Here is a 24,431-nt window from a genome sequence, read left to right on the forward strand (position 1 = left end):
TTGCAGAGAAGTTTCTTTTCCCCCCAGAAGTTTTTAATTTTAATGAGTTCCAGTTCATCAGTTCTTTCTTTCAGAGATTGTGCCATGGATTGATCTTAAAAGTCATTACCATACCCGGGGTGCCTGGGTGGCTCAGTTGATTAAGCGGCCGACTTCAGCTCAGGTCATGGTCTCACATTTAGCGAGTTCGAGCCCCGCATCGGGCTCTGTGCTGACAGCTCAGAACCAGGAGTCTGCTTCTGATTGTGTGTCTCCCTCTCTCTCTGCCCTTCCCTGCTCACTCTCTGTCTCTGTCTCTCAAAAATAAATAAATATTAAAAAAAAAAGGTCATCACCATACCTAATGTCACTTAGGTTTTCTCCAATTATATCTTCTAGGAATTTTATAGTTTTGTGTTTTATATTTATGTATATAACCCATTTTTTGTTAATTTCGGTGAAGAGTGTAATGTCTTTGTCTAGAATGATTTTTTTGCCTGTGGATGTCTAGTTGTTCCTATACCCATTTGTTGAAAAGACTGCTGGAAAACACTGTTTTTTTTTTCCCTTTGCTCCTTTGTCAAAGATTAGTTGCCCATAGGTCTATTTTCAGACTCCTTGATCTGTTGCATTGATCTGTTTGTCTACTCTTGTCAATAACACAATGTGTTGATTACTGTAGCTTTATAGTAAATTTTGAAGTCAAGTAATCTAAGTCTTCCAACTTTGTCCTTTTCTTTCAATTGTGTTGGCTATTCTGTGTCTTCTGCATCTCCATATAAACTTTAGAATAAGTTTGTTGGCAAACAGAAAGTAGCTTGCTGGGATTTTGACTAGGATTGCATTGAATCTATAGATTAATTTGAGAGGAACTATCATCTGGACAGTATTGTCTTCTCATCCATGAATATGAATATCTTTCCATTTATTTATTTATTTGATTTCTTCCATTAAATAATTGTACACATTAAGGTTCATTATTTGACTTTAATTTTCCAGGTGGTTTGACAATCTTTTACCTTTAAAAATTGTTTTTTTCCATATAATATTTTGATACCTAGGTTAAGTCTCTGGAATGACTTACTTCAGTTTGTCAACTCGAGTTATCCTAGCATCACATATAAAGCATTGGGTTGCTAGTTTTAGAAAGAAGACAGCTTCATGAGGTTGCTATGACACATAGCTTGTAATAAATACACTTGAACCCCTAGATTTGCATCAAAAGAGACAGCTTGTCCAGTTACCTGAAGTGACATTTACTAAAACTGTGACAGATTTTAAGACAAGAATCAAAGACTGTCTCCTACTAAAAGCAGTAAAGTGATCTTCAAAGTAAGGTATGTTAAAGAACATTCTAATGACCTAATGATGCATGGTTTCCCACCATGATGTGACCTTGGCTAGGCCACTTTCCCCTTTAGGGCCTTAGTTAATTTGTTAAAAGTGTATATAGCATTTCTGTTGTTCTAGTTCTGATATGTTATGATTCTATTTTGCAGACTCCTTTTTTTATTGTACTTTTTATTTTTCCTTTCTATATGGGGAGAAATGACAGCTTAGGTATGTATACAACCTGTTGAAAGTAATGACAATTCTTTTGACTTAATATATAGCATTTTGGGAAGAGTACACATAGCTCTACCACTTAATTCCAAGCTATGTGATGCAGGGTAAATTAAAAAAAAGTGTTTCACTTTTCTCATTAATAAAAGGTGGGTGATAATAGAACCAGCATCATTTGTTCTGTTGTAAAGATTGAATGCATGTGTGCATGTATGTGTGTATATTTATGTGATATAAATATATCACATAATAAGTGTTATATAACAGTGAGCTATTCCTAATTCTATTATTATGTGAAGTATGTTGGACCAAATGGTGTGGGAAATGAAGAAGCACAGCTGCAAACAGTGCTGGCTCCTCCAAGATGAGGCTTTTGTCGCCCTGTAACTACCAGTCTTCATGTGGTTTTGGTGTATCAGAAGAACTGGTCTCTTCCACACAGGAAATCCCAGTCATGTTAGCTGTGAAGTCTTTGAACCCAGAGGTGCCACCTAATTCAAATAACCTGTGACACTTACAGAAACAGGAGTAGATCATCTGACTTAAATTTCAGATTGTAAGGCTGTGCTACCTCTAGGGTACAGGCTGACCTGGGAGAAGTGATAGGATTGTTATGAGAAGGTTTCTGGTACTTTTTTGAGGCCTTTAAATCTCTGATTTAGAAGTACTTAGAAGAGCAGGAGGCAGGCGGCATGACCTGAATAGGCTGGGGACAACAAAGAATGAGGCAAGAGGTGAGGAAGGGATAAATGGATTTCTCTAGTGTATGCCCTTGAATGACACTTTGTGATGACAGGATTCCAGACATCTGGATTTTATGCCTACAGGCTAGGACTGATTGACAGGGATAGCCACGTTCTTTCAGTAGTTCTGGTTCATTTATCATGTATTAATAAGCATTGGCTGAGAGCCTGTAATGTGCCAGCATGTGCTAGGTTCTTCTGATGTTGTGGAAAAGAATCAGACATGATTCTTATGAGAGCTCGCAGACAAGTAAATGGATGATTAAAACACATGATAGAGGTAGGGACATAGTTCTAAGAGTTACAGCAGGAAACTAATTGGGGTGGGTTATTAACATTGAGAAAGGCTATCTAAAAGAGCTGACATTTCAGCTGAATATTTATGGAGATGTATAAAGTTTCCAGCTAACTCGAATACTTGAAGAATTCTAGGCAGATAGAGTAACATTGCAGAGATACAGGGCCAGAAGAAATTCTGCAACAAGGATTTTCACCTATGAAGAAGGATGGAAGAGTAGGGTGGAGGGTTTATTTCAAAATATATTTAAACTTAATCTTACTTTGACTTGTTTTTCTGCCAAGAATTTAAAAAATACACTTAATAAGTCTTGTGCTTAATATATTGTGGCTATCTTTTTATAGCAATATTTATAAATCTCTTATTTTTAATCCTTTAATAAGTCTTATTGCAAATTAAAATGTTGCCATGCTTGCTTCACATAGTTTTTTGGGAATTCTCCATTTGTTATTAGTAATTTTACATCTCTTTCTTCCTTCCCAGAAGTAATAGTTTTCCTGAATTTTATCTTTGACATATTCATAACTCCTTTAACCTATTCTTACACGTTTGTAGTTATAAACAATTTATATCATTTTGTATATATCATTCTCCAGCTTGCATTTGCTCTTCAAATTAGGTATATAAGTTTTGTTCCTGTTAAAACATGTAATTTTAGCTAATTTAACTATTGTATAGTATTCAATTGTGACTATTCTCTAATTTTTTTAATCTCCCAGTAGTGGATAATTTCTTTTCTAAAAAAATTTTTTTAATGTTGTTTTTTTTTTTTTTTTTTGAAAGAGAGAGAGACAGAGCATGAGCAGGGGAGGGGCAGAGAGAGAGAGGGAGGCACAGAATCTGATGCGGGCTCCAGACTCTGAGCTGTCAGCGCAGAGCCGGACGTGGGGCTGGAAACCCCAAACCTCGAGATCATGACCTGAGCTGAATTTGGACATTCAACCAACTGAGCCACCCAGGTGTCCCTCTTTTTTTTTTTTTTTTTAAGCGTGTTTATTTATTTCTTTATTTTGCGAGACAGAGCACAAGTGGTGGAGGGGCAGAGAGAGAAGAAGAATCCCAAGCAGGATCTGGGCTGTCAGGCAGAGCCCAATGTGGGGCTCAAACTAATGAACTGTGAGATCATGACCTGAGCCCAAATCAAGAGTCAGCCACTTAACTGACTGAGCCACCCAGGTGCCCCAGATATATTTTTTTAAAATAATTCTACATGTGCCAAAATTTCCCATATGTCTAGAGATGCAACTGCTGAGTTAAACGATAGCAACATCTTCTGTTTACTGCTAAAGCACTCACTTAGGTCATTGTAATATACTTGCTATCAGTTGTTTATGAGAGTTCTCATTTCTCTGCTATTTTTGTACTTAGTGTTGTCAGGTTTTTTATATTTTTGCCAATCTGATGCATGTTATATGGTATATCATTGTGGTTTTCATTTTCAATTACATGTCTCCTTATGAACTCTCATATATTTATTGGTATTTCAGATTTCTTCTGTGAATTACCTTCTCATTTACACATTGCATTTAAAATTGTATTGTTAGACTTATTTTACTAATTCAAGGATTTCTTCAGATAGTCTTGATATTCTTCTATTTTACATTCGATATTTGTTTATGGCAAATACCTTTGAGCAAAAATTCAAAATGCTAATATAACCAGATTTATCTAGCCTTTTTTTGGATTTATGCTTTTCATGTCTTGTCAAATGAGTACTTTCCTAAATCAAGATTATGTTAATTTTGAAAATAAGTAAAGTTTTCTTTGTGTATTTTGTGCTTGAATTCACATGGAATTGATTTTTACATGTAGTATGAGATAAGGATCTAATTTTCCCCAATATGCATAGTTAATTTTTCCAGCACTACTGAGTAAATAGTTCATCATTTCCCCTATTTTGTAATGCCATGTCTGTTACACATAAAGTTTCATATATGCCTGTCCATTTTGCATCTACTTTTTTTCTATTGTTTTATTTGACTGTCCCTGTGCAGTAATGCCTTAGTGTATGAATTACTGTATTCCTAAAATAATTCATAATAGCTATTATGTTGAGTCTTCCTACCTTATTCTTGAAAAAAATGCTTTGGGTAAAATTATCCTGTTTTTCATCTATATTTTAATATTAATTTTGGGGTAAACTTTTTAAATTCTGGGGGAAAAACCTTTGCTGTAGTTCTGACTGTAATAGCATTGACATTATAGATTATTTTGCATGTTGAGTTTTTCATTTTATAAATATAAGCATATCTTGTATGTGTTCTCCATTTCTTCAGGTCTTTTTATTTTTTATTTTATTTTTAAAATATAATTTATTGTAAAATTGGCTAACATACAGTGTGTACAGTGTGCGCTCTTGGTTTTGGGGGTAGATTCCTGTGGTTCATCTCTTAAATACAACATCCAGTGTTCATCCTAACAAGGGCCCTCCTCAAAGCCCATTACCCATTCTCCCCACTTCCTTAATGCCCCTATCAACCCTCAGTTTGCTGTCTGTATTTAAGAGTCTCTTATGGTTTGCCTCTCTTTCTGTTTGAAACTATTTTTCCCCTTCCCTTCCCACATGATCTTCTGTTAAGTTTCTCAAGTTCCACATATGAGTGAAAACATATGATATGTTCAGATCTTTTTAAAAAATACTCTTTTTAATTGTATTCTAGAGGTTTCTCAATCTTTTGTTAGTATAATTTTAAAAAGTATTTTATAGTTTTTATTGCTATTCTGGATGAATACTTTTTTGGTGTATTTTTAACTTATTTTTACTAATGTATGGAAATGCTAATGAATTTTATATGTTGATGTTTTTTCATCTAGTAAACATGCCAAACAGCCTTACTAATTCTGATAATTATAGAATCTTACATATTTTCTATGTAAATAAAAATGCTATATATTTGCAAATAAGGATAGCTTTGCCTCTTCTTTTCTAATTCTTGTGCTTTTTTTTCTTGTTTTACTGCATTGTCCATGATCTCAAGTGTCATGTTTAATAGAAGTGATATAAAAGTAATCCTTTATTTGTATGGGAATGAGTATTCTAAATCCTAAACTTATGTGTTTCAAAGATTATCCACTTGTGAGCTGCCTTCCTCACTGTTAGCTTTTTTCTTTTGTTTTTATTTGTTAGTATTTGTTTTTGTTTTTGTTTTTGTCTATAAAGTTAAATTTAGAGGGAAATAGTTTTGTTTAATTCCTTTTCTCCTGTGCTCACCCCATCCTTTTTGCTTGCCTCTTTCTGATTTCACAGGATATCCAATTAAAACCAAAAATTATGATGGCATTTTGAGGCTTCTGTCTAGCACTGATACTGGAGTATCAAAGATCTGATCACCAAGGTAGAAGAAAACTGGTACTGTACAGGAGACTGCTTTTATCTTCTATTGAGACCTGAGGCAGTAGGTAGCAATAGTTCCTTAGCTTTCTTTCACATGTCACTGAACTCCATCCTACAGTCTGACTTAGACTGAAAGACTTAGTTTAGTCCATCACCCATGGTGAAACAATTTAATTGCTTTCACCACCATAAGAACAGTTAAAAGATGAACTGAGGTATATTAAAAATCATAAGGGTTGATTTGAGCAAAACTTCATTCTAACTGGGCAGTGCCAAACCAGAAGTAGTTAGAAGCACTCCATGGACAGGAGATAGGAGGAAGATTTTTATAGAGAACATGCGGAAACAAAGCAAGAAAATTATCTGATTGGCTATAGTCTAAGTGGGAAAGCCTAGTTGGCTGTTTGTGTTTGGTTTGTCCTCAAGTTTAGATTTATTAACCTTGATGCATTACAGTCATAGATTTTTACTTGCTTAAATAGGCTACTAAAGCATTAGAGCCACTGCAGTCTAACAGACCTCTTCCTTTAATTAATAGAACAAAACTGTCATCTTGCCCTACGTCTTAATCTGGAGCCCAGTAGGTTCATAGCTTCTACCTATATTCATTCTTGACTTCTTTTATTTCTGGTCCATGGAAATGTTCTTATTTTTTTAAACTTGGGTATATCTTTGTGGTTGTATATCTATAATTGCTATATATTTGGAGCAGAAAGAGTATATAAAATATGAAGATACTGAGTTACCCTGATCAGAAGTCAAAATATCTTTTTCCCCAAAATATCTTTTTTTAAACAATATAATATCCAGTATATTAATATCCCTCCAAATTTAATTTATTTGAAATTCAGATAATTTTAAAGAAGTGGAACAAGTGAAAAACACTGACGAACTAGTGTAAAGTGTTTGGAATAAAGTAAACTTTTTGGCAAGACTGGCTGGCTGGAGTTTGGGGAATATTGGACATATTGTGGTAGATGAGGCTAGAAATAAAGATAATGACAGCTTTGAGTATTTTGCTGAGTGAGCTATTGAGCACAGAATTAAAGAGGAGAGTGGTGTGGTTAGGTTTACATTTTAGAAAGATTACTCTGGCAGCAATATGGATATTAGGTTAGTGGCATAGACCCAAGTAACAGGTAAAACAATTAGGTAAGAAATGAAGTCTTGACTAAAAGCAGTGCTATAAGGATGGAGAGTGATGTGGCTTTTCTTTTCTTCTGATCACATTTGACAAAATCAAGCTGTTTTCTGAGATTCTTCGTTAAACTTCACAGAGTAGTGGATTCTGGGAGGATTTTCCTATGCTGAGTGAGAGATAGAGCTAATTATGTACTCAAGAACAGCTATGTTTAGAAAAATAAAGATTATTTAAGAAAGAGTGAAAAAGGGAAATTAGAAATTTCTTTTGTAATAATTGATTTATGTTAGTTTAGCATTTTCTAGGATGAATGCCAGTATTTAAATAAGATTGGGGCATGAAAAGAAGCCCAAGCCTGTGTGAGTAGCATCTGAAATAAGACTGGGTTAGAAATCAGAGAACCAGAATTTGACTCCAACTTGATTTAATACAGTAATAGGCTGAAGTAAGTCATTTCCCATTTGGACACTATCCAATTTTCCTTTTATATAGAATGAACTCTAAGGTTTCTTATAAAATTTTTAATGTTTATTTATTTTTGAGAGAGAGACAGAGACAGAGACAGAGTGTGAGCAGAGTAGGGGCAGAGAGAGAGAGACACAGCATCGGAGTCAGGCTCCAGGCTCTGAGCTGTCAGCCCAGAGCCCAATGTGGGGCTCGAACTCACGAACTGTGAGATCATGACCTGAGCTGAAGTTGGACGCTCAACCAACTGAGCCACCCAGGTGCTCCTAAGGTTTTTTCTAATACTCATCAGATCAAAAGTCTCTATTAAGTGTGTAGTCAAGGGGAAATAATTCTAAAATGTTGGTTCGCTCCTGTTATCTTTGCCTATTGATAAATCTTTTAAATGAGATTAATATTTAAATCTATAGACTTTGAGTAAAGCAGATTATACTCTATCATGTGAGTAGACTTTATTCAACCAGTTGAAGGTTTTAAGAACAAAAGGACTGACTCCTCTGAAGAAGAAGGAACTTTGCCTATAGTCTTACTTTGAAGTTAAGTTGTAAGATTACCTGTTTACTAAGTTTTCAAGCCCGATGATCTACCCTGTAGATTTTGGATTTGCCAACCTCCACAGTCTTGTGAGCCAGTTCATTAAAATCTCTCTCTCTCTCTTTCTTTCTTTCTTTCTTTCTTTCTTTTTTTTTTTTTTTTTCATATTTTAACGTTTATTTTTGAGACTCTAGAGAGAGCACAAGCAGGGGAGGGCAGAGAGAGAGGGAGACACAGAATCCAAAGCAGGATCCAGGCTCTGAGCTGTCAGCACAGAGCCTGACACGGGGCTCAAACTCATGGACTGCAAGATCATGACCTGACCCAAAGTTGGATGCTTAACTGAGTCATCCACATGCCTCAAAACCCACAAAATTTGAGTAAAGCCATCCCCCAGTGAATTCGGATATAAAGTTTGCTTTAAATACTTCTTTGGGGGGGCGCCTGGGTGGCGCAGTCGGTTAAGTGTCCGACTTCAGCCAGGTCACGATCTCCCGGTCCGTGAGTTCGAGCCCCGCGTTAGGCTCTGGGCTGATGGCTCAGAGCCTGGAGCCTGTTTCCGATTCTGTGTCTCCCTCTCTCTCTGACCCTCCCCCGTTCATGCTCTGTCTCTCTCTGTCCCAAAAATAAAATAAAAAAATTAAAAAAAAAAATACTTCTTTGGGGAAGACAATACCACGCTGCTACTCAATTAAAAGAAACATTTTTACAGTCTTGACGTCTTTTATTTTTTTTACATTTATCACGCCATGAATTCATAGGGGATGAGTTCCAACAGCTCAGGCTCCTTTCCATTGGTTCTCACAAAGTGTGCTTCTCTGGGTGGGGCAGGCTGGCGCTTCAGTTGAACCCAAGTACCTTTCTCCTTGGCTTCCTTCTTTTTCTGATAATTTTCCTTCACACGCTTCAGGAAGCTGTCTCGGCTCTTTGAGTGCTTAATGTGCTTGATACGTACATTAATTCTCTTAGCAAGAATCTTGCCCTTAACTTGTTTGTTTACAACAATGCCAACAGCATGCTGGGTAACATTGTAGACTCTTCCAGTTTTGCCATGGTAACATTTGTGGGGCATTCCTTTTTGAACAGTGCCCATTCCCTTGATGTCCACAATATCACCTTTCTTGTAGATTCTTATGTATGTTGCCAAAGGAACAACTCCATGTTTTCTAAAAGCCCTAGAGAACATATAGCGAGTACCTCTCCTCTTTCCCTTTGTGTTGGTCATTTTGGCGAATTACTGGAAGAAAGCGGTTCTGGCCGAAAGGAAGCTCTCTCTCTCTTTCTGTCTGTCTGTCTCTTTCTCTGTCTCACATACACACAGACCCTATTGATTCTGTTTCCCTGGAGAACCCTGACTAAACTATTATAGCTGGATTTTGAACCTTTCTAGATCAAAAATAAATGTTTTGTCATATTGGATACTTTGTGAAAATTATTTGCATCATCTGATTATGAAACATATGCCCTTATTTTAGGAACTATGGGAGATTTATCAATGAATAAGGTAGTATCTCTGTCCTCAGTGAGCTCACAATATAGTTGGGAAGATAAGGTTTAATATTGTGAAAAATTAAGTAATTACAGCTAAACTAAGGACAAAGAATATGAAAAAAATGATGAGGTCTATGGCTAGTTGACAAATATTAGTTTAGAGATTAAATGCTGTTAAGTACAGTTGATCATTGTGGGCTAGGAAAAGCTTAGGAAAGTAAGAAAGCCAACATTAATCAATTTTAACATGTACTTTCAGAGGATTCTGATACTTGGCTCTTGTGGGTTTAGGCATTGTTATCTAAACTATTTTTTTAGTCAGAATTTCTCAGAGGTAATAATTGTCCCATAGTTATACAACTTTAATAAGTAGAGTCTGAAAAATGTATCCCTATTTCCACTAGCCTATGCTGCAGAGATAATGTCATGGAGGTGGGACTCTAGTACCATCTTGAGATTTAGGTAGTCTGTTTGCAGTAGGACTCAATTCTGGTTTCCTTTTCTTTAGAAGAGTTTGTGTAAAAGGAATGAGGAAAAAGTCCTTGACAAAAAGGTGGGAAGATAGCACATTAATTTATTCTTGAGTTATCAAATCCTTGAATAAACCTATAAAAGTATGCTGTAAAGTGAGTTTGACGAACTTATAGACATTGGATTTGGCCTCCAGCTCTGTCCATAGCTGACCTGCTCTCCACATTTTAAGTAGCATAATGGAGCACAGTATTTTCTTACTCTAAAAATATTTCTTCATTATTTATAGTGTGGGGGATTGTTCTTGATTCAATTTGTGGGAGTCTGCTGAACTTGATTATAACTTACAGATAATTTTTGTCTTATATATTCTTTGTTTTATCATCAATATGTTAAACACAAATTTTATGATCTCAGTTAAAGGCAATTAATATTGGAGCTGGAAAACTCCTTGGAAATACATCAGTTTGTCAGAACTGGCTTGGTTAAGGATAAAGCCCAAAGTATCTGATAAGAATTGATTTTCCTTTCTCTATAAGATATTTAAAGGCTTCATCAGCTATTGGTTCACCCAGACAGGTTGCAATTCATTCACTTGATTTTCAAAATATTCATAGTTAGCATATCACCAAAAATATGATTCCTCTACTTACCTTCCTAAGCAGTGTCAAGGTGCTAGTTGGGACTGAACTGAATACAAAAATTACAAATAAAAGAGCCCAAACAGTGGGATATAAAATACTATTAATGAAAGCCTTCTTGATAAAACAGGGATAAGGATACTTAGTTGGTCAATTAGGATAGATCTTGGCATAAGACCTTGAGAAACCAGAACTTTTATCCAAAGTGTGATCAGGGTACTGAGTCAGTAGGAGATCAGGACATTTGAAGAGTAGTTGAGGGAGTTGGAGGTGTTGAGTTTCAAGAAGAGACAATTTCACTTGAATATGATGATTATCATTAAGTATTTACAGTTCTTTCATGGAGAAAAGGAGTGAAATTTTTCTGCATGAATTCAGAAAGCCTAACTCAAATTAATGTATAGAGGCAAATTTCAGTCTAGGGTAAGTAATTTTGTGAATAAAAGTTGTTTAATAGACACAGCTTTCCAGGAATGCATTTATCTATAAGTGTTGATGGCATGCAAACAGAGATACTGAGGATACATTGGTCAATAAATACTGTGTGCCTGATAAAATTGAAGAATTCATTAATTGAATGAACAAGTCAAGAATTTACTGTGTGACACTGGATGACTATGTCTGAGTTGCTGTAGCAAGTATTATTGTACTGGTTGGAAGTTAAAGAGTTAACACTCTTTCTTCCTGAAATTCTATCAATATGATTACTTTTTTCGGCTTACTCTCCATCCTTTCTTGAGACTCTTTCATTTACTTCTTTTTAATTTTGTGATGTCTCATGTCTCTTTATAGTCATCCATAATCTGTAATTATCTTAAAAATTATAACATGCCATTATTTTTCCTGAAGAAAATGTATTTGATAAACTTTTACTGGCAATGTGGTGTAGCAGAAAAAAACATGGGCTTTGTAGTTAACTAAATTTGAGTTAAATCATCAGCTCCACCATGTAGAAGTTGTATAATCTTGACAAATTCCTTCATACCTTGGTGTTTCAGTTTTCTTATTTGAAAAAATCATTTACTCAAAAAGTGTTGTTGAACATATATTATGCATCAGCTGGTATGTTAGTTATTGGGATATACCCATGAACAAAATAATGGTCTTGCCTTCATAAAACTTACGTTCTTTTAGAAGAGAAAGATAATAAATACTAGACAAAAAATAAGTCATTTAGCACATTAGAAGGTTATAGAAGCTATGGGGGAGAAAAGTAGGGCAGAGTAGTAAGAGTGGATGGTAATGGGATGGGGTGAAAGGCAGATTGAATGCTAAATAGGATGGCTGGGGAGCCCTTATAAGGTGAGATATGAGCAAAGGCTTAATGTAGATAGAGTTAGCTCTAAAGAATTTGCGAGAAGCAAAGCGAAGCATTAGAGTCTCAGAGGTGGGACTGTGCTTAAATAGTTCTAGGGTCAGTAAGCAGGCCTGTGTGACTGAAGCAAAGGAGTAAGGGAGAGTTTACAGTAGGAAATGAGTTCAGAGAGGTAGAAGTGAAGGTGTGGCAGATCATATGGTCTTTGCATATGTCATATGTAAGGATGTTGGCTTTTACCTTGAAGAAAATGGAGAACTAATGGAAGTTTTGAATGAAGGAGTCACCTGAGTGATCTTATATTTTGGAGTGTTTACTGGGGAAGGGCCTAAAGAGAGACAAGTGTAGAAGCAGAGATACTTATTAGGAGGCTGTTGCAGTAATCCATATTAGAGGTAATGGTGGCTTAAATTAGGTTGGTGGCAATGAAATTTGTGAGAAATGGTCTGGATATATTGAAATGGAAAAAAACCCTACTTTAAAAGGTTATTCTAAGAATTAAAGACTGAATGTGTAGTAAACACAAAGTGCCTGGTACCGTGCATAGTATATTATTATCAGTATGTTAGCTATTGTTATTAATAAGGCATGAAATACCATGTAGAATCTGATTTAGTCCTTCAACATAATTGACTTTATCCTTTTTTGGGGGGGTGGGTAGGAGGAGTACAATTAACATACAATATTATATTGGGTTCAGGTGTGCAAAATAGTGATTTTACATTTGTTCACATTGAGAAATGATCATAGTAAATCTAGTTACCATCAGTCATCATACAAAGCTAATACCATATTATTGACTGTATTCCACATGCCATAAATTACATCTCTCTAGCTTATTTATTTTATAACTGGAAGTTTGTACTTCTTGATCCTCTTCACCAATTTAATCCTCCCTCAAAGCAGTCAATAATCTGTTTACTCTGTTAATGAGTCTGGGTTTTGTTTTGGTTTGGTTTGTTTATTTTTAGATTCCATGTATAAGTGAAATCATGAGGTATTTGTATTTCTTTTAGCATAATGCCATCAAGGTCCATCCAGGTTGTTGCGAATAGCAACATTTCATTCAATTTTGTTACTGGTTATGCGTCTGTTCAAATTTTCTATTGCTTCCAATTTGTTGGTATATAATTGCTCATAATATTCTCTTATTATTGTTTGTATTTCTGCAGTGTTGGTTGTGAGGTCTCCTCTTTCATTCATGATTTTATTCATTTGGGTCCTTTTTCTTTTGATCAATCTGGCTATCAATTTTGTTTATTTTCAGTTTTGTTGATAATCTGGTTTATCAATTTTGTTAATTCAAGGAAGCATCTCCTGGTTTCATTGATGTGTTCTACTGTGTTTTTTTTTTTTTTTTTAATATCCGTGATTTCTGGTCTAATGTTTATTATGTCCCTTCTTCTGCTGATTTTGGGCTTTCTTTGTTGTTCTTTTTCCAGCTTTTTAAGGTGTAGGGTTAGGTTTTGTATCTGAAACCTTTCTTCCTTCTTTAGGAAGGCCTGGACTGCTATATACTTCCCTCTTATGACCGACTTTGCTGCATCCCAGAGGTTTTGGATTGTCGTGTTTTCATTTTCATTGGTTTCCATGTACTTTTTAATTTCCTCTTCAACTTCTTGGTTAACGCATTCATGCTTTAGTAGGATGTTCTTTAATCTCCAAGTATCATGGTCTTTCCAAATTTTGTCTTATGGTTGATTTTGAGTTTCCTAGTGTTGTGGTCTGAAAATATTCAAGGTATGATATTGATCTTTTTGTACTTGTTGAGGGGTGATTTGTGACCCAGTATGTGATCTATTATGGAGAACATTCCATGTGCACTCAAGAAGAATGTGTATTCTTCTGCTTTAGCAAACGTTATGAATATATCTGGTAATTCCATCCGATACAGTGTGTCATTCAAAGCCATTGTTTTCTTGTTGATTTTCTGCTTACAACATCTGTCCAATGTTGTGAGATGTTGAATTCTCCTACTATTAGGGTATTATTGTCAATGACTTGCTTTATGTTGGTGATTAATTGATGTATATATTTGGGTGCTTCACTTCAGGGCATAAATATTTACAATTCTTAGATCTAATTGGTGGTCAGACTCCTTAATTATGATATAATGCCCTTCATCTCTTGTTACAGTCTTTATTTTAAAATCTAGTTTGTCTGAGATAAGTATGGCTAATCCGGCTTTCTTTTGATGACCATTAGCATGATAGATGGTTCTTGATCCCCTTACTTTCAATCTGAACGTGTCTTTAGGTCTAAAGTGTGTCTCTTGTCAACAGCATATATGTGGGTCTTATTTTCTTATCCATTCTGTTACCTCATGTCTTTTGATTGGAGTGTTTAGTCCATTGACATTTAGAATGAGCACTGAAAGGTATGAATTTAGTGCCATTGTGTTACCTGTAGAGTTGGTGTTTCTGGTGATGTTCTCTGGTCCATTCTAGTCTTTGTTGCTTTTGGTCTTTTTGTGTTATTTTGTCTTTTCTCCATTCAGAGTCCCCATTAAAATTTCTTGCTGGGCTGGCTTAGTGGTCACAAGCTCCTTTCGTTTTTGTTTGGGAAACTCTTTATCTCTCCTTCCATTTAGAAAGGTAGTCTTGCTGGATAAAGAATTATTGGTTGCATATTTTTGTGATTCAGCACGTTGATTATATCCTGCCACTCCTTTCTTGTCTGCCAATTTTCTGTGGATAGGTCTGCTGCAAACCTGATCTGTTTTCTCTTATAGGTTAAGGACTTTTTTCTCTTTCTGCTTTCATAATTCTTTCCTTGTCAGTGTATTTGTGAATTTGACTATGATATGCCTTGGTGATGGTTGATTCTTATTGAATCTAATGGGAGTTCTCTGTGCTTCTTGGATTTTGAGGTCTATGTTCTTCACCAGATTAGGAAAGGTTTCCACTATAATTTGCTTCCATAAAGCTTTTGTCCCTTTTTTCCTTCTTCATCTTTTAGGACTCCTATGATTCTGATGTTATTCCTTTGTAATGAGTCACTGAGTTTTTTATGTCTTGTATGTGCTTGGAGGGCATAGTTGGGTGGGGCTTGGTGTAATGACTTCACTCTCCACTAGGTGGCACTGCTTAACTTACTGGGGTGAATCAGTATGCTGGCATGCACCTGCATGGGAGCGGTGGAAATGACTTCACCCAGCTCCCTAGTCTCTTGCTCAGATATTTTGTGCACTCACTGTTTGGTGATAAAGTACCCACCCTTTGTCTCAGGCTTCTATCCATGTTCACCGCCTCTACCCTGTCCACGTTCAAGCCATCTGTCTGCCAGACAGCACCTCCCTCCAGAGTTTTATCTCAGATGGGGTTGTGTTTCAAAACTCCACACTTCAGAGACACCCTTCCCCCATCCCCTGATGCTTGGACATGTGCTGACTCTATGGGGGAGGGTCTAGCTGAGCAATGGCCGGGTGCTGGCTTGCCCCAGAGAACATTTGCGTGATCGCACAGTGGCAGAGGTTCAGAGATGATGGCAAATCTTAACACATACCCTGTGCCAGGTTTCACCTCACTCTTGTGTCTTTGTCCCACTACCAGCAAACATGGCTGCTCTCTGGGGTCCGCTGGAAGCTTTACCTGTGGGGAGGCCATATGGCCTCTACCAAATGCACTCTAAGCAGCAGAACTGCTTCTCCCTGTGAGACACACAGACTCCTCAGGCCCTGCTACCTGCTCCTGGGGATTCAACCTACTTCCTCACTAGAGTACCGGCAGGCACTGTGCTCTGGAACTTCAGACTCTGTGCTCCACTTTTTATAGAATCCTGATCATTCTGAAACCCTCTCCTTTATTCCTGTCAATGTTTTTAGGGAACAGATTTATTGTTCAATTCCCTGCAGGTGTTTTTACTCTTTTTCTCTAGCCATTTTTGGGAGCGTGCTTTTCTTCCATGATCCTGATGTGCCATACTCTCCCCCTTTCTCTTTCTCTGTCCTCTCTCCCCATAAACAGCTCCCTACACTCTGTGACTTTTCTCTCCCCCAGTTCACCTCTCTGCATCACATACCTGGCAAGTCCTGTGGCTCAAGTTATGCAGATCATTGTGTTAATTTTCAGATCAATTTCCTAGGTGCTCAAAGTGGTTTGGTGCTGATCTAGCTGCATTTTGGGGACGAGAAATGGTCAGGGTCTCCATGATGCTGCGCCATCTTAACTGGTGTGATATGATATCTTATTGAGGTTTTGAGTTGATTTTCCGTGATGATTACTGATGATAAACATCTTCTCATGAGTCTGTTGACCATCTGTATGTTTTTACTGGAAAATTGTCTATTTAGATACCTGACCATTTTTTTTTCTTTTCGAATTTTTATTGAAATTATAGTTAGTTAACATACATTCTAATATTGTTTTTGGGAGTAGAATTCAGTGATCTATCACTTACACATAACACCCAGTGTTCATCCCAGCCAGAGTACTTAAAAATACCCATCATCTATCTAGCCCATCCCTCACCCACCTTACTCCTTCAAACCTTAGTTTGTTATCTATCTTTAAGAGTCTCTTATGGTTGGAGCTAGAGCGTATTATACTAAGTGATATAAGTCAGTCAGAGACAGACAAATACCATATGATTTCACTCATGTGAAATTTAAGAAATAAAACAGATGAACATATGAGAGGGGGGAAAAGAGAGGGACCCCTGACTAGTTTTTAATCAGATTTTTTGTTTTCTGGTTGATAAGTTCTTTATATATTTTGGAAATTATCCTCTTGGGGCACCTGGGTGGCTTGCTCAGTAGGTTAAGTGTCGAAGTCTTCACTTTGGCTCAGATGATGATGTCAGGGTTTGTGAGTTTGAGCCTCGAGTTGAACTCTGTGCTGACAGTGTGGATCCTGCTTGGGATTCTCTGTCTCCATCTCTTTCTGGCCCTTACCCAGTTGTGCTCTCTCTCTTTATGTCTCTGTCAAAAATAAGTAAACATTAAAAAAATATTCTGTGATTATTATCCCCTGAGCAGATATATGATCTGCAAATATCTTCTTTCATTCAGTAGGCTTACTTTTCATTTTGTTGATAGTTTCTTTAACTGTCCATAATTTTTGCAGTTTCATGTAGTTCTACTTGTTTATTTTTGCTTTTGTTTCCCTTGCGTTTGGAGTCAGATTAAAAAAAATTTTAGTAAGATCATTGTCAAGGAACTTACTACTGGGGGTTTTACGGTTTTGGGTCTTAAAGTCATTATTCCATTTTGAGTTAATTTTTGAATATGGTATAAAATAGTGTTCTGGTTTTACTCTTTTCCATATGGTTGTACAATTTTTTCTAGCACTATTGAAGGGACTGTTCTTCCCCCATTGTATATTCCTGCCTCCTTAGTCATAAAACTAATTGAACATATATGTGTGGGTTTATTTCTGGGTTTTCAATTATATTCCATTGATTTATGTTACCTGTTTTTATGTAAATATCATAGTATTTTGGTTACTAGCACTTTGTAGTATAGTTTGAAATCAGGGAGCATGATACCTCTAGGTTTGCTCTTTGTAAATTGTTTTAGCTGTTCTGTGGTCTTTTGTGTTTCTGTATAAATTTCAGAAGTATTTTCTACCTTTGTGAAGTTGTTATTGGAATTTTGATAGGGATTGCATTGAATCTGTAGATGCTTTGGGTAGAATCAATATTTAATAATATTAATTTATCCAGTCCATGAACATCTTTATATTTATTTGTATCTTTATTTATATCCTTATATTTATTTGTGTCTTCTTCAGATTCTTTCAACAATATCTTAAAATTTCAGTGGTCTTTCACCTCCTTGGCTAAATTTATTCCTAGGTATCTTATTCTTTTTTGATGCAATTATAAATGGGTTTTAAAAAATTGTCTCTTGCTGATAGTTAATTATTAATATATAAAAATAGTATAATTTGGTGTAGGAGGAGCTAAGAGAGTGTTGCAGTAGGAGGACCCCTAGGCTTGCCTCATTCCTCAAACACAGCTAGATAACTCTCAAATCATTCTGAATATCCAAGAAATCAACATGAGGACTTGATAGAAATGCACATCTCTAGGGAGAAAAGAGGCCACATCAAGGAATGTAGGAAGTGTGGAGACATGGATTTAGGGAGAAATAGATCGTGGGTGCTGTGGAGGGGAGGGAGCCCTGCTCCTAGAGTAAGATGAGAGAGGGTGGAATGCACAAGGATACAGCAAGGACAACCCTTCCCCAAAGCCAGTGGCTGGGAAAGTTAGATGGGCTGATTGTCGTGAATTTTTGCAATCAGTGGGGCTGAAAGACTGGAGTTTTAGAGGTCTGTGGGATTGGCTGGGATAGAGATCTCGGTGTGTTTCTCTATCCCTATAGGGAAGGCAGACAAGCAACCCTGGGAAAGATGGCACAATCAGAGGATTGCCTAAGGTGCACAGGGGGAGATTGTTGCCTCTTCTTGGAGCCCATCCATGAGAGGTGGCATTGCCTCTCCAGGGACAAAACAGCAGGCAGGTGCTATTTCACTCCCCTGACCCTCAGCATAGGCAGAGACACATTTGCTGAGGATGGCTAATCCAGACACTGACTGTGTACCTTCCTTTATTCCAAATCCCACACCCCTGCACTCTGTCATGACTGCCGTTCTTGGTCAAACCTGTATGAATCCCAGTGTGAGGAGACCCTTCCCCAGAAGACCAGGGTAGGTCCCCACCACTGCAGGTCCCTAATGTTTGGAGTTTTAAAAGTCAGCAGACTTGGCTGGGATAAAGCCCAAAGTGCCCTGTGGTGTTCCAGACAGTCAAGCAACCTAGAGATAGTGTGGAAACAACAATCTGAAAATGCTTGAGACAGATGAGGGGAAATTATTTGCTCTTCTGGGAGGGCTTCCCTGAGAGCAGCAAGCACAGACTTCCGTCTATAGGGACAAAGGAGCTGGCTGACACCATTTCCCACCCCCACCCTTCAGCATAAACCATTTTTAGTAAACAGCACAGTGCCAGCACTGGGAGTCTAACCTGCTTACACCACGTCCTGCCCCTTGTGCTCTGCTCTTACCAAATTTTTTGGGCAAATGTGTGTGATGAACCGTGAAGCGGTCCTTTCCCCCAGATGATCAGTACAAACACCCATATGCATGTCTATTGACCATAGAGTTCTGCAAAGCTTCAGTTCTACTGGAAATATAATAGCATCAGGAATCATTTGACAAGGAGACAAGAACACCTAGTTAGAACATGCCACACTCTGGCCAAGGTCCAAACACTGCCCACTGCAGACAAGGAGAACCTCTGCAGACAACTGATCTGAGGGAAAGAGCAGTCAAAGCACATCAGCAGAGTGCATGCAGCTCACACAATAGACACTTCCTGAAGCAGCAGTCCCCAGACCTTATAAGACTTATCCTTCATGAACCCATAACTCTCAGGAGCAGGAAACATAACAGGATTTTCTAATACAGAGAAGAAGACAGAGACCTACACAAGATGCCAAAATGAAGGAAATCATCCCCAGAGAAAGAACAAGATAAGGTCATGGCCAGGGATCTAATCAAAACAGATGAAAGTATTATGCATGATGCAGAATATTTTTAATAGAATAATTAGAATAATTACATTGTTTTAGGTTTATTTATTTATTTTGAAAGAGAGTGAGAGAGACAGAAGGAGGAGGAGAGAGAATCCCAAGCAGGCTTCACACCAGCAGTGCAGAGCCTGACATGGGGCTTGAACTCACGAACTGTGAGATCATGACTTGAACTGAAACCAAGAATTGGACGTTTAACCAATTGACCCACCCAGGTACCCCTGTATGATGCAGAATTTAAAGCAACAACAAAAATGATACTCACTGCTTCAGAAAAGAATGGAAAACTTCAGGGATACCATTATCACAGAGATAAAACAGCAAAAAATTCAGGCAGAAATGAAAAATTCAATAACTCATATTTAAAAAAGGCTGGATGTCATGACCACAAGGATGGAAGAAGCAGAAGAACAAATAAGTAATACAGAAGATAGGATTATGGAAAATAATGGAGCTGAACAAAATAGAGAAAGAAGAATGATGAATTACAAGAGTAGACTTAGGGAACTCAGTGACTCCATCAAATGTCATAACATTCATATAATAGGAGTCTCAGAAGAAGAGATAGAAAAGGGGGCAGAAAGATTATTTGAGGAAATAATAGCGGAAACATTCCCTAATCTGGGGAAGGAAACAGACATCCAGATCCAGGAGGCATAGAGAACTCCCATCAAAATCAATAAAAGCAGGCAAACATCAAGACATATTGTAGTTAATTTGCAATGTACAGTGATAAAAAAAATTGTAAAAAGATCAAGATGAGGGGCGCCTGGGTGGCTCAGTCGGTTAAGCGGCCGACTTCGGCTCAGGTCATGATCTCGCGGTCCGTGAGTTCGAGCCCCGCGTCGGGCTCTGTGCTGACAGCTCAGAGCCTGGAGTCTGTTTCAGATTCTGTGTCTCCCTCTCTCTCTGCCCCTCCCCTGTTCATGCTCTGTCTCTCTCTGTCTCAAAAATAAATAAATGTTAAAAAAAAAATTAAAAAAAAAAAAGATCAAGATGAAGTCCCTAACTTATAAGGAAGACCCATAAAGGTACCAGCAGTTATCTCCACAGAAACTTGGAATTGCAGAAGGGAGTGGCATGATATATTCAAAGCACTGAATGGGAAAAATTGGCACGTAAGTATACTCTTTCCAGTAAGTCTGTCATTCAGACTATAGGGAGAGATAAAGAGTTTCCAAGACAAAAACTAAAGGAGTTCATGTCTACTAAACAAGCCATGAAAGGGGACTCTTTGGGAAGAAAAGACCAAAAGTGATAAAGACTAGAAAATAACAGAGAAAATCTTTAGAAACAATGGCAAAGTAAGTAATAAAATGACACTAAATACATACATATCAATAGTTACTCAGAATGTAAATGCACTGAATGCTCTCATCAAAAGACATGGGGTGTCAGAATGGATAAAAAAGAGAAGACCCATCTATATGCTGCCTATAAGAGACTCCTTTTAGAACTAAACACACCTGAAGAATGAAAGTGAGGGGATAAAGAAACATTTATCATGCAAATGGAGGTCAAAAGAAAGCCAGAGTAGCAATACTTCTATCAGACACACTAGATTTTAATTTAATTTAATTTAATTTAATTTAATTTAATTTAATTTAATTTAATTTTATTTTATTTTATTTATTTAAATATGAAATTTATTCTCAAATTGGTTTCCATACAACACCCAGTGCTCATCCCAACAGGTGTCCTCCTCAATACCCATCACCCATTCTCCCCTCACTCCCACCCCCCATCAACCCTCAGTTTGATCTCAGTTTTTAAGAGTCTCTTATGTTTTGCTCTCTCCCTCTCTAACCTTTTTTTTTTTCCCTTCCCCTCCCCCATGGTCTTCTGTTAAGTTTCTCAGGATCCACATGAGAGTGAAAACCTATGGTATCTGTCTTTCTCTGTATGAGTTATTTCACTTAGCATAACACGCCAGTTCCATCCACGTTGCTATAAAAGGCTATATTTCATTCTTTCTTATTGCCATGTAGTATTCCATTGTGTATATTACCACAGTTTCTTTATCCATTCATCAATTGATGGACATTTAGGCTCTTTCCATAATTTGGCTAGTGTTGAAAATGCTGCTTTAAACATGGGGGTGCAAATGCCTCTATGCATCAGCACTCCTGTATCCCTTAGGTAAATTCCTAGCAGTGCTAATGCTGGGTCATAGGGTAGATTTATTTTTAATTTTGTGAGGAACCTCCACACTGTTTTCCAGAGCGGCTGCACCAGTTTGCATTCACACCAACAGTGCAAGAGTGTTCCCATTTCTTAACATCCTCTCCAGCATCTGTAATCTCCTGATTTGTTCATTTTAGCCACTCTTACTTGCATGAGGTGATATCTTAGTGTGGTTTTGATTTGTATTTCCCTGATGAGGAATGACGTTGAGCATCTTTTCATGTGTCTGTTGGTCATCTGAATGTCTTCTTTAGAGAAGTGTCTATTCATGTTTTCTGCCCATTTCTTCACTGGATTATTTGTTTTTTTGGGGTGTGGAGTTTGGTGAGTTCTTTGTAGATTTTGGATACTAGCCCTTTGTCTGATATGTCATTTGCAAATATCTTTTCCCATTCCGTTGGTTGCCTTTTAGTTTTGTTGATTGTTTCCTTTGCTGTGCAGAAGGTTTTATCTTGATGAGGTCCCAATAGTTCATTTTTGCTTTCAATTCCCTTGCCTTTGGATATGTGTCAAGTAAGAAATTGCTGCGGCTGAGGTCAGAGAGGTTTTTTCCTGCTTTCCTCTCAAGGGTTTTGATGGTTTCCTGTCTCACATTCAGGTCCTTCATCCATTTTTAGTTTATTTTTGTGAGTGGTGTAAGAAAGTGGTCTAGTTTCATTCTTCTGCATGTTGCTGTCTAGTTCTCCCAGCACCATTTGTTAAAGGTACTGTCTTTTTTCCATTGGATATTCTTTCCTGCTTTGTCAAAGATGAGTTGGCCATACGTTTGTGGGTCTAGTTCTGGGGTTTCTATTCTATTCCATTGGTCTATGTGAATGTTTTTGTGCCAATACCATGCTGTCTTGATGATTACAGCTTTGTATTAGAGGCCAAAGTCTGGGATTGTGATGCCTCCCGCTTTGGTCTTCTTCAAAATTACTTTGGCTATTTGAGGTCTTTTGTGATTCCATACAAATTTTAGGATTGCTTGTTCTAGCTTCGAGAAGAATGCTGGTGCAATTTTGATTGGGATTACATTGGATGTGTAGATAGCTTTGGGTAGTATTGACATTTTAACAATATTCTTCCAATCCATGAGCATGGAATGTTTTTCCATTTCTTTGTGTCTTCTTCAATTTCCTTCATAAGCTTTCTGTAGTTTTCAGCATACAGATCTTTTACATATTTGGTTAGGTTTATTCCTAGGTATTTTATGCTTCTTGGTGCAGTTGTGAATGGGATTAGTTTCTTTATTTGTCTTTCTGTTGCTTCATTGTTGGTATATAAGAATGCAACTGATTTCTGTATATTGATTTTGTATCCTGCATCTTTGCTGAATTCATGTATCGGTTCTAGTAGACTTTTGGTGGAGTCTATCGTGTTTTCCATGTATAATATCATGTCATCTTCAAAAAGGAAAGCTTGACTTCATCTTTGCCAATTTTGCTGCCTTTGATTTCCTTTTGTTGTCTGATTGCTGATGCTAGCACTTCCAACACTATGTTAAACAACAGCGGTGAGAGTGGACATCCCTGTCGTGTCCTGATCTCAGAGGGAAAGCTCTCAGTTTTTCCCCTTTGAGGATGATGTTAGCTGTGGGCTTTTCATAAATGGCTTTTATGATGTTAAGTATGTTCCTTCTATCATGACTTTCTTGAGCATTTTTATTAAGAAAGGATGCTGAATTTTGTCAAATGCTTTTTCTACATCGATTGACAGGATCATATGGTTCTTTTCTTTTCTTTTATTAATGTGATGTATCACATTGATTGATTTGCGAATGTTGAACCAGCCCTGTAGCCTAGGAATGAATCCCACTTGATCATGGTGAATAATTCTTTTTATATGCTGTTGAATTCAATTGGCTAGTATCTTATTGAGAATTTTTACATCCATATTCATCAGGGATATCAGCCTGTAGTTCTCTTTTTTTGCTGGGTCTCTGTCTGATTTGGAAATCAAAGTAATGCTGGCTACATAGAATGAGTCTGGCAGTTTTCCTTCCCTTTCTAATTTTTGGAACAGCTTGAGAAGGATAGGTATTATCTCTGCTTTAAATGTCTGGTTGAATTCCCCAGGGAAGCCATCTGGTCCTGGACTCTTATTTGTTGGGAGATTTTTGATAACTGGTTCAATTTCTTTGCTGGTGAGGGTCTGTTTAAGTTTTCTATTTCTTCCTGTTTGAGTTTTGTAAGTGTGTGGGTGCTTAGGAATGTGTCCATTTCTTCCAGGTTGTCCAGTTTGTTGGCAAATAATTTTTCATAGCATTCCCTGATAATTGCTTGTATTTCTGAGGGATTGGTTGTAATAATTCCATTTTCATTCATGATTTTATCTATTTGGGTCCTCTCCCTTTTCTTTTTGAGAAGCCTGGTTAGAGGTTTATCAATTTTGTTTATATTTTCAAAAAACCAACTCTTGGTTTCATTGATCTGCTCTACTGTTTTTCTGTTTTTGTTTTTTTTTTTTTGTTTGTTTTTTTAGATTATACATTGTTTATTTCTGCTCTGATCTTTATTATTTCTGTTCTTCTGCTGGGTTTAGGGTGTCTTTGCTGTTCTGCTTCTATTTCCTTTAGGTGTGCTGTTAGATTTTGTATTTGGGATTTTTCTTGTTTCTTGAGATAGGCCTGGATTGCAATGTATTTTACTCTCAGTACTACCTTCGCTGCATCCCAAAGTGTTTGGATTGTTGTATTTTCATTTTCATTTGTTTCCATCTATTTTTGAATTTCTTCTCTAATTGCCTGGTTGACCCATTCA

At 37.1% G+C, this 24,431-nt stretch overlaps 1 protein-coding gene and 1 pseudogene across 8 annotated transcripts in view; one reads left to right on the forward strand and one right to left on the reverse strand.

Moving 5' to 3' along the window:
- The window catches only part of LOC132670999 (BEN domain-containing protein 5), a 1,465,258-nt gene that overhangs the window by 214,705 nt on the left and 1,226,122 nt on the right, over window positions 1-24,431 (forward strand). The gene's annotated exons all lie outside the window — the stretch shown is intronic.
- LOC132671004 (large ribosomal subunit protein eL21 pseudogene) lies at window positions 8,751-9,316 on the reverse strand (annotated as a pseudogene).

The sequence above is a fragment of the Panthera onca genome, chromosome C1 (assembly GCF_046562875.1).
Source record: "Panthera onca isolate mPanOnc1 chromosome C1, mPanOnc1 haplotype 2, whole genome shotgun sequence".
NCBI classification, from domain to species: Eukaryota; Metazoa; Chordata; class Mammalia; order Carnivora; family Felidae; genus Panthera; species Panthera onca.